Source organism: Lactuca virosa, chromosome 2 (assembly GCF_052849685.1).
Source record: "Lactuca virosa cultivar CGN04683 chromosome 2, Lactuca_virosa_CGN04683_v6, whole genome shotgun sequence".
NCBI classification, from domain to species: Eukaryota; Viridiplantae; Streptophyta; class Magnoliopsida; order Asterales; family Asteraceae; genus Lactuca; species Lactuca virosa.
The window spans coordinates 77,195,835-77,212,284 of record NC_136427.1 but is presented as its reverse complement, the minus strand read 5'-3'; positions in this window follow the sequence as shown (position 1 = coordinate 77,212,284).

The following is a 16,450-nucleotide window of genomic DNA, read 5'->3' as shown; positions in this document are numbered from 1 at the left end:
AGTTTTTGAGAAACAAAATTTTGTTCATAAATGCATGTATACATTTTGATAAGTTTTAATCTTTTGATCTCTGGAAACATGACTAAAATATGAGTTTATCATGATATATTTAAAATACTTGAAAAGATTTACTCAAGGAAATGATGAAAACCCACTTTTCTAACCAATCATCATGCATGCAATCTGCCAGATTCCTTTACCTGACTTTAAACTGTCATATCTCACTCATTTCTTAGCCAAAATTTGTGATTCGTTTTCTGAAATATAATATTTTGAGTTAGCTTTCAAACCCATCTGACCTCACTGGACAATTCAAATATTTCGATTTTTAGCAATTTTTACAAAACTGTTGCTCAATCAGCACCTTTTTGTGAATACTAGTTTTGTATTGCATGTTCAAAGATCTTATTCATCACTAAAAATCAAGGAAAAATTAACTTAAGCACTTAACATCATGTATTAAGAGGTATAAAAATATCTTCATTCAAAAGCCTTTGGAACATGTTGCAAAAATTCTCAAAGTAACATCAATAATTTTTACCAAAATCACAAGAATCAAGTTTTCTCTATAATTGTTTGAGCCTTTAGGCATGTTTTTAGACATCAAAAATAAGAAAACAATTTTTCATTGTTATTAAATTGTTTGAACTTGCATTCTGTAAATTTTCAGCTCAATATATATTTTCTTTATTTTTACATGAAAATAATAATAAAATAGAATGTTAAAGCATATAAAACATTTAAACTTGTAAATAAATTCTGGAAATATTTGTGGATGACCCTTTAAGTTAATAAACATCTCTCATGAAGTTTCATCGATTTTTGTTACTGTTTAGTATGGTTTTTAATTTTCTTTTTATTTAGCTCTAATAAATCATAAAACCACTTTAGGGAATGTGAAAATATTATTTCTTATTTTTCGCAGCGTGTACCTTATATTTAAGACCCCGAAAAATATTTTGGCAATTTTTGAAAATGTATATCTATTTTTCTTGAATTTTTGTGTTTATAATGGACTAAAAACAGGAAAAATAATTTTACTCATCCAAAATTCATCAAAATTTACCAGAAACTCTTGTAATATGTTAGGATGATACATAAAATTTTTGATGATTTTTATCTTCTGTATGCTATTTTTCTTCTATTTTTCCAAAATTTAATACACTTAAATGTACAAAAATCAGAAAAATTGTGTTAAACTTTTTGAAAACACATATTAATATTTTTCCTAGATTATGTACACTGTAAAATAGTTACACAAAAATTACAAGAATTTTTCATGATAATTTACTATTTTTCCATGATTTTATGATTATTCATGGAATTAAATGGTGAAAAATAGATAGACGAATCAAAAATTCAAGAAAATTTATCTTAAGGTGTTTGACTTCAATTAAAAATGAAATACAAAGTTTGGGAAAGTTTAGAACTAAATTGATTTCGTTTTGAATATTTAATCATTGGAACACCTCTAAAATGTTAAATATTAACATTTCAATAATGGAAATTTTCCACTTAAATTGTTATATAACAATTGATTCTTTGAAACTTAATTTCCACAGAAAAATGTTTGTAACTTATCAATATTAAATTTTGACACATTATTGGCATAATTCTATTGTAGTAGTAAGTATACTAGTATTAGATTTCAATTAGAGACTCATTAGTGTGTAACATCGTTGTAGGAAAACGATAATGGTACGAGTGGAGCGTAGATCAAGGCATCATTTGCATCATCTCAATGCATTGTGAGTATTCACCACTCCCCTATTTTCGGTTTTTACGTTTTGGGGTGGAAAAGCATGTCCTAAACTATTTATGTTCGTTGTATTTATTTGACTCGTATAAACTTGGTTGCTATATTTTGCATATTGTGAGTATTCACGCACTCCCCTATTTTCAGTTTTTATGTTTTGGGGTGGAAAAGCATGTCCCGAAAAACTATTATTTGAATGTTGTATTTAAATTGATTTGTATCAAACATGATTGCTATTTTATTGCTATGTCTCTCTATGTATGTCTATGCAACACGGAACATGAGAACTTATCGTACTAAGGCCCTTCCCTTATCTCTAACCATTAACTCGTTGAGCCAATGGTCATTATAGATAGCGCTATTAGGAATTGACAACTCCTCACTCGCCCTATTGCTGGAGTGCATGATACCATATTCATCTATGGAACGATAAACATAGATCTTGATAGGGCTTCAGTCATAGGTTTGGTTGAGACTCATTGTTTGCTCATACACATACACACTCGTTACTTATTATAGCAATAAACTTGTTTATTAATTATAGCAATGAACTTTGTTTCTCATTACAACAACAAACTTTTATTACTAAGAACTTATATACGTGTTTTAGCAATGAAATTGTTTGCTCCTTGTAGCAACGAAATTGATTGCTCATTTTAGCAATGAAACTTGTTTACTCGTTTGAGTAACAAACTTTATCTTCCATGAGGAGATGAATGTTGCATCTTATTTGGGCAACATACTTTATCTCTCATGATGACAAAGAACTTTGTTTTTACAAACTTATTTACTCATTTTAACAATATACTTTTATTATTGGAAACTTTTATCAAAACTTTGATTCAATTCATGGAACCAATATTATTTTGTTTATCTGTGAGTACTCACCAACTTTTTTTATAGTTGACGCTCGATTTACATGCTTTTTCAGGAATCATCGAGTAAGTGGCACTTAGGGAGACTTCACTTTTAGGAGCATTCGCATGTGTTGTATTTCAATTTACATTGTAATTTCTTTTAAAAGTTGTTCAAACCCATTGTGAAATTGTAATGATTTTTAATACTATGGTTGGTGTTGTCTTTTAACTTTTGCTATGAAACCCTTTATACTGCCACGCCTCGTGTTTCCGCTTTAGCGGGGTGTGACAGAAAATGGTATCAGAGCCGAAGGTTATAGAGAATACCGGTTTTCCTTTGGAGAACCACAACTATAGCCAAAAAAAAATTTCAAAATGTTTTAAAAATAATGAACATACTACTGGTATAACTAATTCGAGTACGCATTATTGGACTTTAATTAAGTATAGCCTGGCCAACTATGCTTAATTAAGGAAACTTAATGCGAGGCTTGAAACGGTTATAGTAGAATTATGTTCAAAACGATTTTCAGTTTGAACTCTTGAAAAACAAAGTTTTTCGGTGTGCGTACGGGCATTGCATATTATAGGCATTCATCTAGGTACACTTAGAAACTAAGTGCACTTTTACCACAATGTCTTTATTTAGAAATATTCTTGTCCCTTATCAAGTGCTAGGTTAACCACTTAGGTTATATCACTAGCCACTCTAGGAGCAATGCACATAGTACTAAGAATGGGTATTCCTCGGTAGCTATTGACTTTAGATGTAAGGTTAGTAGCTAGATATACACTAGTAATAATCTTAAGTCGAAACCTATGCCAATTATTCCTTAATACCTCTTCATCGTCTTCGTATTAGAGTTACAACTAGGAAAAAGTGTTTCGATACCGACACAAATGATAATTGGAGCATCGTGTAAGCAAGTAGATGAGTTGCCACTAAGTAATCACTTTGATACCATTCGCGGGCATTCCGGATTCGACTCACAAGGAGACACGGAGGTTTAACCTATATGTGAGATCTTATTTCTACGCTACGATTTAGGTCTAGGTTGTTTCCACCTTGAGGTTAAAACTTAACATAGGATATCCCTTTGACCTCTATAAAAGGTCGTCAACTGCATTGACGCCATAAAATGTTTTTCAAACAATTTTTCTTGTCCTTTATCTTAGGAAAAAGACATCGGTACTCGCCTTATACTCGTCTTATACTCTCCTTAGTATTTAGGTACGATCAGCTACACTAATCTACTTAATCCTTAATTCTTAATCTTCCATCGAAAAGTTATTTCGTTTCATCGGTTTTATTTATCATCGATAAAATACTTTATAACCACTTCATACAACTTACTAGACCTTTCCTAACAATTTAAGCCATATTCTCGATAAAAATCTTTTGACAACTTGCTTTAACTTAACACTTTTCTTCAAAACTCAATTTAACCAATATTGGTTTTTACCTTGCTATTTCAATTTCATTTCAAATCAATTTCAATGGATAAATGTGCTTTTAAGGGCATAGAAACCATTTTAAACCTTGATTACCATTTTGGCACGTTTTCGAAAAACTTAGAAACATTTTCTTTTATAAAAGTGTTTAAATTCTATGCTATAAAACATAGACATATGACATTGAAGTTCATATTATGTGTAAAAGCTTCATCGGATCTTTCAAACCACTTTTGTTTTGACTCTTTTGACCACTTTCTCATTTAGGCATTGTACCTTACTTAAATGTGTTTTCTTGAATCCCAACATGATATTTTCACAACTTTCTACTTCACACATGTTTCAAAGATATCTCTAATTCCTAAATTTCCAACACACATCATTTGTTTATTTTATTTCAAATTAGTTTTATAATCCGTGTTTATAAAACTTACAGCATTGCAAAACTTAGTGTTCACTTTTAAACTTCCAGCGACGTACTTTTGACAATGCACGATTATTCATCTAAATATGTTAAGTCTTTACATTATCCGTTTTAACCATTGTTGGACCCCAGTCAAAAAGGTCAAAACTGTCAGATTTTCAATTACAAGTTTTAGTGTTTTTTCTTTTTCACAAATGGTGTTTAACTTAATAGATAACTCGTGAATTTTTAGCAAACCTTAGAAAACACTTTAAAACTTCTTCATTTCTATTTAATCATCAATATACATCACATATTGAAGTTTGAAATATATCTCAACCTGGTTTTAAATCTACGTATATGTATTGTTCTTATAATTTCGACAATAACAATCATTGCCGCCGCTACCTTCCTTTTTCTTTCCCCCAAACTTTATTTCTCGCTCTCCTTTTGATTTTAGATCTCGCACGCCATAATATTAACATAATACATTGTCTAACTTTGTTTCTATTTATTTTGCTTCTCTTGGTACCATGTTCGTACACATATAGACTAGAGGTCTACCCTTTCGTTTTGAGCGATTAATACGTGTATAGTTGTGAGTCATAACTTCGATTTAGTCAACTTTGATATATTCAATTATGCCTTTTACCATATACATCTTGTTTTTATTTTTAAATCTACAATAAACAAGTAAGCCTTATTTACATTTGCTCTTTCGTTCTAAATTTGGAAACTTGATTTAAAATGCAAGTTTCCTTGTATCTTTCGTTATAAGTAATACACAAGATGAATACCTTTATGCTTATAATTTTTCTATATCCGAAAAATATATGTGAAGGATATGTATCCTTATGTTTCTTCTTTTATTTAAATACATCAAAAGTTTTAAATTTTACGATTATCTATTCTCTAAATGATTGTTTTTGTAGAAACACTAAACTATGAATGCACTATTTTCAAAGATTGACATTTTTACACATTTCTTAAAATAGTATTTTACTTTGCAATTTTCAGTGAGTTCCTAAACTCTCAACTTTTTTTTCATAAATAGTCTGACCCGTAAGCTTGAATTTGTCCTGACTTAGACAATTGGACAATTTCTCAAAAGTTTAATACAAATATTTCTATACAAATTCCTTTAATGACGACTTAAACCTTTAACCTTAATTAATCTTTATATTATTTTACTACTTTGTTGGATCGCCACACATGTATCTTCATTATCTTGGAATTATTACACATTTTGATAATAGTGAGATTAATTATCATTTTTAAACACACATTTTGATAACAGTGAGATTTTTATCACTTCTAAACACTTAAAATGCTATCTACACAATGTGATTTAACTTATCATAAACTTTCATCGCTTCCATTTGCAACAATGACTCTCTAAATATATTTATTCTTCGAATAAGGTTTTATTATTGTAAGAGTAACCGTAGTAGTAATTATAGCCTCGGAGATGCTCAATCATTTCGTAATTTATTTTGTCGACGACACTTAATTAGCCTTTACATTTGAGATGTACCAAAACTTCGTTGCCTACCCTTACTACGTATTTTTAGGAACTTACCCTCGACCGCTTCTCTTTCATTCGTGGTACCCCTTCTTATTTTGGAATATATCTTTTCCAGATTTAGTAGCCAACCCGAAAGTGAACAAATTGTTCCTAATCTCTTCTTTTTTTTTTAGCGTCGAAGTTACACTTAGTGTTAATTTAGAATGCGACTTAAGTATCAATGCGGATTTAACGCTCAGTGCAGTTGGTGCTTCAACAAAACTTATAACGTTCTTTTAAGTTAGATAATATCTAACTATATAATCTTTTTCAACTAGGTCACCATGGTTGGATCATGATTTCCATGATCCTAATTTCTCGCAATCTAGACTGTAGAACTCGAATTAGGGAAACATTAATTTGATTATAGCTAAAGAGTTGGGCTGTTCCCTTGAGGAATTAACCCAAAATAATCAAAGAACTCTTCAAGTCATCATCTCTCCAATTATACAATTGTATTCGGCTGAGTTCTAATAGAATGTGTCACGAATTGAATTTTGGGACGAAATTCTTTCAACCGGGGGAGACTGTGACAACCGTCAAAATTCGAGTTAGTTATATATTTGATAAACTTAGTTGCACATATAGGCACAACACATATTAAACTTAGTAATTAGAAGCTAAGTTATAACCTACTAGAAACTTGGAAACAAATAGAAACAATGGATGGTGTACTTAGATTTCACCTTGATATGTGAATTCTACATCTACTAAGCTGTAGTGAATATCCATATTTGGATCACTCTTTGACTCGAACAAAATTTCATGAATCATATACACACATCATGCACTTGACCTAGAAGTAGAAGTTAGTTCAAAGTCTCATAGAAACTTAAGTCAAATTTGAAGACTAGGACTAGTATACTTGATTCCTCAATTTCGCTTGAATCTCGGAATCACTACATAGAATGCCAATAAACCGATAAAAATAAATTACAAACATTATTTATAACTATAAAAGAGTTATAATACCATAATATAATTTAAAGTCTCAGATATTCTATTTATTTTGATATTCAAAGTTTATTAAACTCCAAAACCCTAAAAGCCCTAAAAACTCATATTTATAAACTTTAACCTTAAAAATCCTATAAAAACAATTATGAACCTTATAATATTATCTTATCATAATAATTATTATGAAATAAAATTCAATGAAAAATAAAGATTTAGTTATTAACATTTACCCTTGATTTATAAGTCAAAAATCAAGAGTTTTATGTATAAAAACTAGGTTAAGGTGCACATTTTATAAAAAGTTGGATATTTTTATAAAAGATTTGAATTTTTATAAAAAAAACAAGAGAGAGAGAGCCTCTCCTCTCCTAAAATCGGATCCCTCTCTCCCCATATCTCTCTCACACTCTCATTCTCCAACACACACACATCTCTCTTCTTTCTCTCTCTAGAAAACTCTCTCTACCTTCTCTCTACTTTTTCTCTCCAAACACCACTCCATTCTCTCTTCCTCCCTCTAAGAACCAATAAATTTTCCAGAAAACAAACCCAAGAACACTCCTCAAACTCGAAATCTTCATCATCTTGTGGTATTCTTGAAGGTAAAATCGATTTCTACTTCACTTTTCCTTCAAGTTTTGCTCTTTTTCTTACACTTTCTCCTTCTTCATCTTCTTAAAACTTGTTTTCTTTTTGTTAAAATGGTTTTTACAACATGATGGATGTGTTTTAACACCATGCATGTATGATAAACAAGGTTGCATGTTCATGATCTTAGTGCAAAAATCGATTTTAAGGATTAAAACATCAAACTCAAGTTAAGAGTTTTTGAGAAACAAAATTTTGTTCATAAATGCATGTATACATTTTGATAAGTTTTAATCTTTTGATCTCTGGAAACATGACTAAAATATGAGTTTATCATGATATATTTAAAATACTTGAAAAGATTTACTCAAGGAAATGATGAAAACCCACTTTTCTAACCAATCATCATGCATGCAATCTGCCAGATTCCTTTACCTGACTTTAAACTGTCATATCTCACTCATTTCTTAGCCAAAATTTGTGATTCGTTTTCTGAAATATAATATTTTGAGTTAGCTTTCAAACCCATCTGACCTCACTGGACAATTCAAATATTTCGATTTTTAGCAATTTTTACAAAACTGTTGCTCAATCAGCACCTTTTTGTGAATACTAGTTTTGTATTGCATGTTCAAAGATCTTATTCATCACTAAAAATCAAGGAAAAATTAACTTGAGCACTTAACATCATGTATTAAGAGGTATAAAAATATCTTCATTCAAAAGCCTTTGGAACATGTTGCAAAAATTCTCAAAGTTACATCAATAATTTTTACCAAAATCACAAGAATCAAGTTTTCTCTATAATTGTTTGAGCCTTTAGGCATGTTTTTAGACATCAAAAATAAGAAAACAATTTTTCATTGTTATTAAATTGTTTGAACTTGCATTCTGTAAATTTTCAGCTCAATATATATTTTCTTTATTTTTACATGAAAATAATAATAAAATAGAGTGTTAAAGCATATAAAATATTTAAACTTGTAAATAAATTCTGGAAATATTTGTGGATGACCCTTTAAGTTAATAAACATCTCTCATGAAGTTTCATCGATTTTTGTTACTGTTTAGTATGGTTTTTAATTTTCTTTTTATTTAGCTCTAATAAATCATAAAACCACTTTAGGGAATGTGAAAATATTATTTCTTATTTTTCGCAGCGTGTACCTTATATTTAAGACTCCGAAAAATATTTTGGCAATTTTTGAAAATGTATATCTATTTTTCTTGAATTTTTGTGTTTATAATGGACTAAAAACAGGAAAAATAATTTTACTCATCCAAAATTCATCAAAATTTACCAGAAACTCTTGTAATATGTTAGGATGATACATAAAATTTTTGATGATTTTTATCTTCTGTATGCTATTTTTCTTCTATTTTTCCAAAATTTAATACACTTAAATGTACAAAAATCAGAAAAATTGTGTTAAACTTTTTGAAAACACATATTAATATTTTTCCTAGATTATGTACACTGTAAAATAGTTACACAAAAATTACAAGAATTGTTCATGATAATTTACTATTTTTCCATGATTTTATGATTATTCATGAAATTAAATGGTGAAAAATAGATAGACGAATCAAAAATTCAAGAAAATTTATCTTAAGGTGTTTGACTTCAATTAAAAATGAAATACAAAGTTTGGGAAAGTTTAGAACTAAATTGATTTCGTTTTGAATATTTAATCATTGGAACACCTCTAAAATGTTAAATATTAACATTTCAATAATGAAAATTTTCCACTTAAATTGTTATATAACAATTGATTCTTTGAAACTTAATTTCCACAGAAAAATGTTTGTAACTTATCAATATTAAATTTTGACACATTATTGGCATAATTCTATTGTAGTAGTAAGTATACTAGTATTAGATTTCAATTAGAGACTCATTAGTGTGTAACATCGTTGTAGGAAAACGATAATGGTACGAGTGGAGCGTAGATCAAGGCATCATTTGCATCATCTCAATGCATTGTGAGTATTCACCACTCCCCTATTTTCGGTTTTTACGTTTTGGGGTGGAAAAGCATGTCCTAAACTATTTATGTTCGTTGTATTTATTTGACTCGTATAAACTTGGTTGCTATATTTTGCATATTGTGAGTATTCACGCACTCCCCTATTTTCAGTTTTTATGTTTTGGGGTGGAAAAGCATGTCCCGAAAAACTATTATTTGAATGTTGTATTTAAATTGATTTGTATCAAACATGATTGCTATTTTATTGCTATGTCTCTCTATGTATGTCTATGCAACACGGAACATGAGAACTTATCGTACTAAGGCCCTTCCCTTATCTCTAACCATTAACTCGTTGAGCCAATGGTCATTATGGATAGCGCTATTAGGAATTGACAACTCCTCACTCGCCCTATTGCTGGAGTGCATGATACCATATTCATTTATGGAACGATAAGCATAGATCTTGATAGGGCTTCAGTCATAGGTTTGGTTGAGACTCATTGTTTGCTCATACACATACATACTCGTTACTTATTATAGCAATAAACTTGTTTATTAATTATAGCAATGAACTTTGTTTCTCATTACAACAACAAACTTTTATTACTGAGAACTTATATACGTGTTTTAGCAATGAAATTGTTTGCTCCTTGTAGCAACGAAATTGATTGCTCATTTTAGCAATGAAACTTGTTTACTCGTTTGAGTAACAAACTTTATCTTCCATGAGGATATGAATGTTGCATCTTATTTGGGCAACATACTTTATCTCTCATGATGACAAAGAACTTTGTTTTTACAAACTTATTTACTCATTTTAACAATATACTTTTATTATTGGAAACTTTTATCAAAACTTTGATTCAATTCATGGAACCAATATTATTTTGTTTATCTGTGAGTACTCACCAACTATTTTTATAGTTGACGCTCGATTTACATGCTTTTTCAGGAATCATCGAGTAAGTGGCACTTAGGGAGACTTCACTTTTAGGAGCATTCGCATGTGTTGTATTTCAATTTACATTGTAATTTCTTTTAAAAGTTGTTCAAACCCATTGTGAAATTGTAATGATTTTTATTACTATGGTTGGTGTTGTCTTTTAACTTTTGCTATGAAACCCTTTATACTGCCACGCCTCGTGTTTCCGCTTTAGCGGGGTGTGACAACATTACCATGGATTTTGTGACAAAACTGCCCAGAACAAGGAACGGTCACGACATGATTTGGGTGGTCGTTGATCGCTTCACTAAGAGTGCGCTTTTCATAGCAGCCAACGAGAAATGGTCTATGGATAAACTTGCGAATTCTTACGTGAAGGAAATTGTGAGGCTTCACGGTGTTCCGTTAACGATTGTATCCGATCGTGACAGTCGTTTTATCTCAAGGTTTTGGAGGAGTCTACAAGAGGAATTGGGTACCAAGTTGTGTTTGAGTACAACTTACCATCCGCAAACCGATGGTCAAAGCGAAAGAACAATTCAAACGTTGGAGGATATGCTGAGAGCATGTACCCTGGAATTCCAAGGTAACTGGGATGAACATTTACCTCTAGTAGAATTTTCCTACAATAATAGTTTCCACTCGAGCATCAAGATGGCACCTTATCACGCTTTGTATGGAGAAAAGTGTCGAACGCCGTCATGTTGGCTGAAAGCTGGGGAAAAGCAGTTCATGGGACCTGAAATAGTCCATCAGGCTGCTGAAAAGTTGAAAGTGATTAGGGAAAGGATGTTAGCAGCTCAAGATCGACAAAAGAGTTATGCTGACAAGAAAAGACAACCGATATCTTTTGAAGTTGGAGATTCGGTTTTACTTAAAGTCTCGCCGTGGAAGGGACTTATAAGATTTGGTAAAAGGGGAAAATTGAGTCCAAGGTTTATTGGACCATTTAAAGTTCTTTAGAGGATCGGGAATCAAGCTTACAAGCTAGAATTACCGGAAGAACTGGAGGGTATTTATAATACCTTTAATGTGTGTTATTTGAGAAAGTTCACGGGAGATGTACCCGACATAATTCCCATTTTTGAATTAAGGTTGGATGAAAACAAGAGGTTAATTGAAGAACCTGACGCAATCGTTGACCGTAAGTCTAAGAAGTTGCGACGTAAGATGGTTGATTTATTTCTTGTGCGTTGGAAACATACGAATGGGCCAAATCTCACCTGGGAAAGGGAGAGTGACATGATGAGTCGCTACCCGGAGTTGTTTGTTGATGTGTGATTCCGGGGACGGAATCATCCTAAGGGGGAGAGAATTGTAACGCCCGTGTTTGTAGGCTGGGCATTAATATTGACACGATAGTCTAGGTTAACCTTTGTAACTCATTTTGAAGAAATGAAAAGGAATTATGTGAATATTATGTGTTTTATGCTTAATTCCTAGGATTTAATTAATTAAGAATAAAAATGAGCATCGAAAATAAATATTAGATAAAGCCGATATCTATTAAGAAAGTTGTAGTGGTCGTGACAAGGATTACAGATATATAAAGAATACCGAAATCCGAGTTATAACGAAGAAGTTATGACCTGTCGAAATTTCGCGACAAAACCGACATGGTGTCGAATGTCGTAAAAAGTGACTTTTTGATAAGCTACATTTTAGCCTTAGTGATCTAAACGAAAGTCGTAGTGTTCGTCAAACCGAGAGTATGTATAAAAAGAACGCCCAAATCTGACTGCGTATGAGGAGTTATGATTTTTCTAAGTTTCAGCTTAGCAGTAGACAGCTAAAAACTCGAATTTTAGATCGAGTTATTTTAGCCGACACAACCTAAGTGAGAATCGAAGGTCTCGTAAATAGTAGTACAACGGTAAAAAGACAGACGAAAACGGACGTCGGATGCAGAAGTTATGAATTTTTAACGGATTTCCTGTCCAGGTCTGTTAAAAATAATAATATAAAAATTAAAGTCAAAATTAGCCGACAAAGTCTAAACGAAAGTTGTAGAGCGTAATTTTACCTACGCGTGCATATAAAGAACGTCAAAAACGAAGCCCGTATGCGAAAGTTGTGGATTTTAGAAGTTTTGGCACAAAAAATGAGAAAAAATACCAAATCCGAGAAATTTCGCATGGTGGGACTTCAGCCATGTCACCTTCACTTATAATGCGCCACGTGTTCGAAATTGCTGAGTCACCGAAGCCAGCTGGCGAGGCGTGTCGCATTCCATCGAATCCGAAGTGCGGTCCAGTAGGAGTCCGACGTGTGCCCTCTCTTGACGTGTCCGAGCTTCGCATGGTGCGCCACGACTCCAAACCTCGGACCTAGACCTCGGTCCAATCAGAGGCCAGCAGCTGGACCCTCGCACGTGCGAGCCATGTGCCTTCTCTTCGGATCTGCTGCTGCGTGGAGTCCTCTCAGCCGTCCAATTAGAAGCCTCGCCCCTATAAATAGAAGGGTGCGAGACCTCCCGGTGGTACTTTGGAAAATTGCCACTTTTCACCCCTTTAACAATATTTCTTTCATTCCAACTTCCCCCAAAGCCCCGATATTATACCAAACACCCAAAACACGTCCCGAAGTGCCCGAGAAGCCAGAGAAATTTATCTTTTTGGTTTTGAAGCCCAACCCTCGCAGAGCCCGGTTACTCAATAAAACTCCCGGTTTTATTAGAAACGATCGTTTTAGGAAACGAAGTGCTGCCCGATTATCATTAAATCAAGTGCTGCCCGATCAGCCATGTCACCTTCGCTTATAATGCGCCACGTGTTCGAAATTGCTAAGTCACCGAAGCCAGCTGGCGAGGCGTGCCGCATTCCATCGAATCCGAAGTGCGGTCCAGTAGGAGTCCGACGCATGCCCTCTCTTGACGTGTCCGAGCTTCGCATGGTGCGCCACGACTCCAAACCTCGGACCTAGACCTCGGTCCAATCAGAGGCCAGCAGCTGGACCCTCGCACGTGCGAGCCATGTGCCTTCTCTTCTGATCTGCTGCCGCGTGGAGTCCTCTCAGCCGTCCGATTAGAAGCCTCCTCCCTATAAATATAAGGGTGCGAGACCTCCCGGTGGTACTTTGGAAAATTGCCACTTTTCACCCCTTAAACAATATTTCTTTCATTCCAACTTCCCCCAAAGCCCCGGTATTATACCAAACACCCAAAACACGTCCCGAAGTGCCCGAGAAGCCAGAGAAATTTATCTTTTCGGTTTTGAAGCCCAACCCTCGCAGAGCCCGGTTACTCAATAAAACTCCCGGTTTTATTAGAAACGATCGTTTTAGGAAACGAAGTGCTGCCCGATTATCATTAAATCAAGTGAGTGTGTAGTCACTTTCGTCTTACACCTAGATATGAAGTATTTTCTATAAAATACGTGCTATGTGTAATTATATTAATTGTTAAATTGAGGTGACTGTTGAATAGATGTTTTATACTAGTTTTAAACTGTATATGTATTTTATCTACAAATATGTTGGGTAGAACATGGGTAGACGAAATAGTCGATGTGTGTTAAAATGGTGAGAGGCCTCGATGTTGTTGTTGTTTTTGTTGTTGTAGTCGTCTAGCGGAGTATAGATGACGACCACAGACCTTTCTAGACAGTCCAGTGGAACACTAGCAGGTTCGTAACTTGTAGGTGTTGGTGAACTAAATGTTCATTGGCATACTCCATCCCCCTCATGGTTGCCTTTAGGACATGTATCGCTGAGGAGTCCCCTTAGCAGTAGTGTCCATCCCGATGATATTCCTTAGGCTAGGTCCCTTGTCATAGGTGTTTAGGTACGTAAAGTGAGGTTAACGGGAATGGGTAATCAGGGTTATTGTTCATTGGTGAACTTAATAATTTTATTATTATTGTGGGTTGAAAACCCTATATGCTCACCAGGCTCCCAAGCCTGACCCACTCAGCTTTTTATTATTACAGGTAGTGGACCCCGAGCATAGTCGGAGGATGATGAGAGATTTTTAGATTATAGGCCAGTAGTTGTAAATAACTGTTGTAAGGCTTATAATGTCTTGTTTATGCTTTTGATCTGTATCGGAACATGACATCCCGAGGTTTTGATATGAAATGAAATTATATATTTCTTAAAGAAAGGTTTTGATAAACTTTTATCATGTTTTGTTTTGGGGACCAATTCCACAACATCTTTTAAAAGGATTTCTCTAACTTTATTTTAAAAAGCATAAATTAAATCGGTCTTTTCTGGCCGAGAAATTAAGGGATGTCACACTCAGCCAGAGGGTTTTATCAATGCGAAGCATCCCAATAGAGTGTGTAAACTTGAGAAGTCCATTTATGGACTTAAGCAAGCGTCTCGCAGATGGAATCTTTGTTTTGATGAGAAGGCCAAAGAGTTTGGTTTTCTGCGAAGCGAAGATGAATCATGTTTATATGTCAGAGCCAGTGGGAGTGTACTAAGCTTCCTCGTATTGTATGTCGACAAAATACTACTCATAGGAAACGACATCCCGACACTGCAGGAAGTCAAGTCCTGGCTCGGGAAGTGCTTCGCTATGAAGCACCTCAGAGAGGCTGCCTATATTCTGGGAATAAGGATAGTGAGAAACAGAAGTAAGAGACTAATAGGACTTAGTCAGAGTACTTACTTGGACAAGGTACTAAAACGTTTTAGTATGGAGAATTCAAAGAACGGGGAGTTACCAATCCAAAGTAATGCCAAGTTGAGTAAGACTCAAAGTCCGAGTACTGAAGTCGAGATAACAGAGATGAGCCGAGTACTTTACGCTTCCGCAGTTGGCTCGATCATGTATGCTATGACTTGTACTTGCCCTGATGTGGCCTTCGCTTTGAGCATGGTCAGCAGATATCAAGGGAATCCTGGCAAAGCACATTGGACCGCAGTCAAGAACATTCTTAAGTACCTTCGAAGAACCAAGGAATGGTTTCTGGTTCTCGGTGGGAGTGATGACTTAAGAGTGCGAGGGTACAGTGACGCCGGTTTTCAGACCGACAGAGACAACTACCATTCGCAGTCGGGCTGGGTCTTTACCCTAAATGTAGGAGCAGTGACTTGGAAAAGTTCCAAGCAAGAGACCGTAGCTGATTCAACGTGCGAATTAGAGTACATTGCAGCGAGCGAAGTGTCAAAGGAGGCAATATGGTTGAAGAACTTCATTGGAGACCTTGGAGTTGTGCCAGCCATAAAGGAGCCCATGGAAATTTTCTGTGACAATGAAGGAGCGGTTGCCTTGACCAAGGAACCCAGGGATCATGGCAGATCTCGACATATCAACATAAAATATCACTTTATTCGACATCAGGTGGAAGAAAGACTCCTCGTAGTGAAGAGGGTATCGTCAGAGGATAACCCAGCAGATCCGCTTACAAAGGGACTGAGCAGGGTTAAACACTTGCAGCACGCTAGGAGCATCGGGCTGAAGGATGATATTAGTTTAGATTAGATAGTTTAGAAACGTGTAATAGATAAATTGTAATTAACATTCGATGATTAAATAAAAGAGTGTTATTTATTAGTAATGTTACTGTCTTATGTTAATCATTTACCTATTCTTTCATTTTGCATGTTTTGACTTCCTGAATAACAAGATTATTCGAACCGTTCACAGTCGTTCATATGTTGGGAGTAGGTATGAATGAAGACTGTCATGAATTGGTGTGTAGATTGTCTAAAGTGTATTAGATATAGCAAAAGTTTGCTACAACGTTCATGAGTGCTTATGAACTTGATGTGAGCATTGGAATAAACCCATGCTTGCTGGAATCACTTCATGGAATTTATCACGAGTGATCGCAAGACGATAATATCATATGGTCTTAAAACCTAGATATATGGTTTATTGTTTGCTAATTGGTTGTGCATTGATAATGCGTAAATGCATCAGTAACTTGATGTTATAAAACACATTGTTGTGTATGATTTGATTAGTGGATAGTAAATGCATATAAGTCGAAGTTTATCTGTTCCTTTTATCC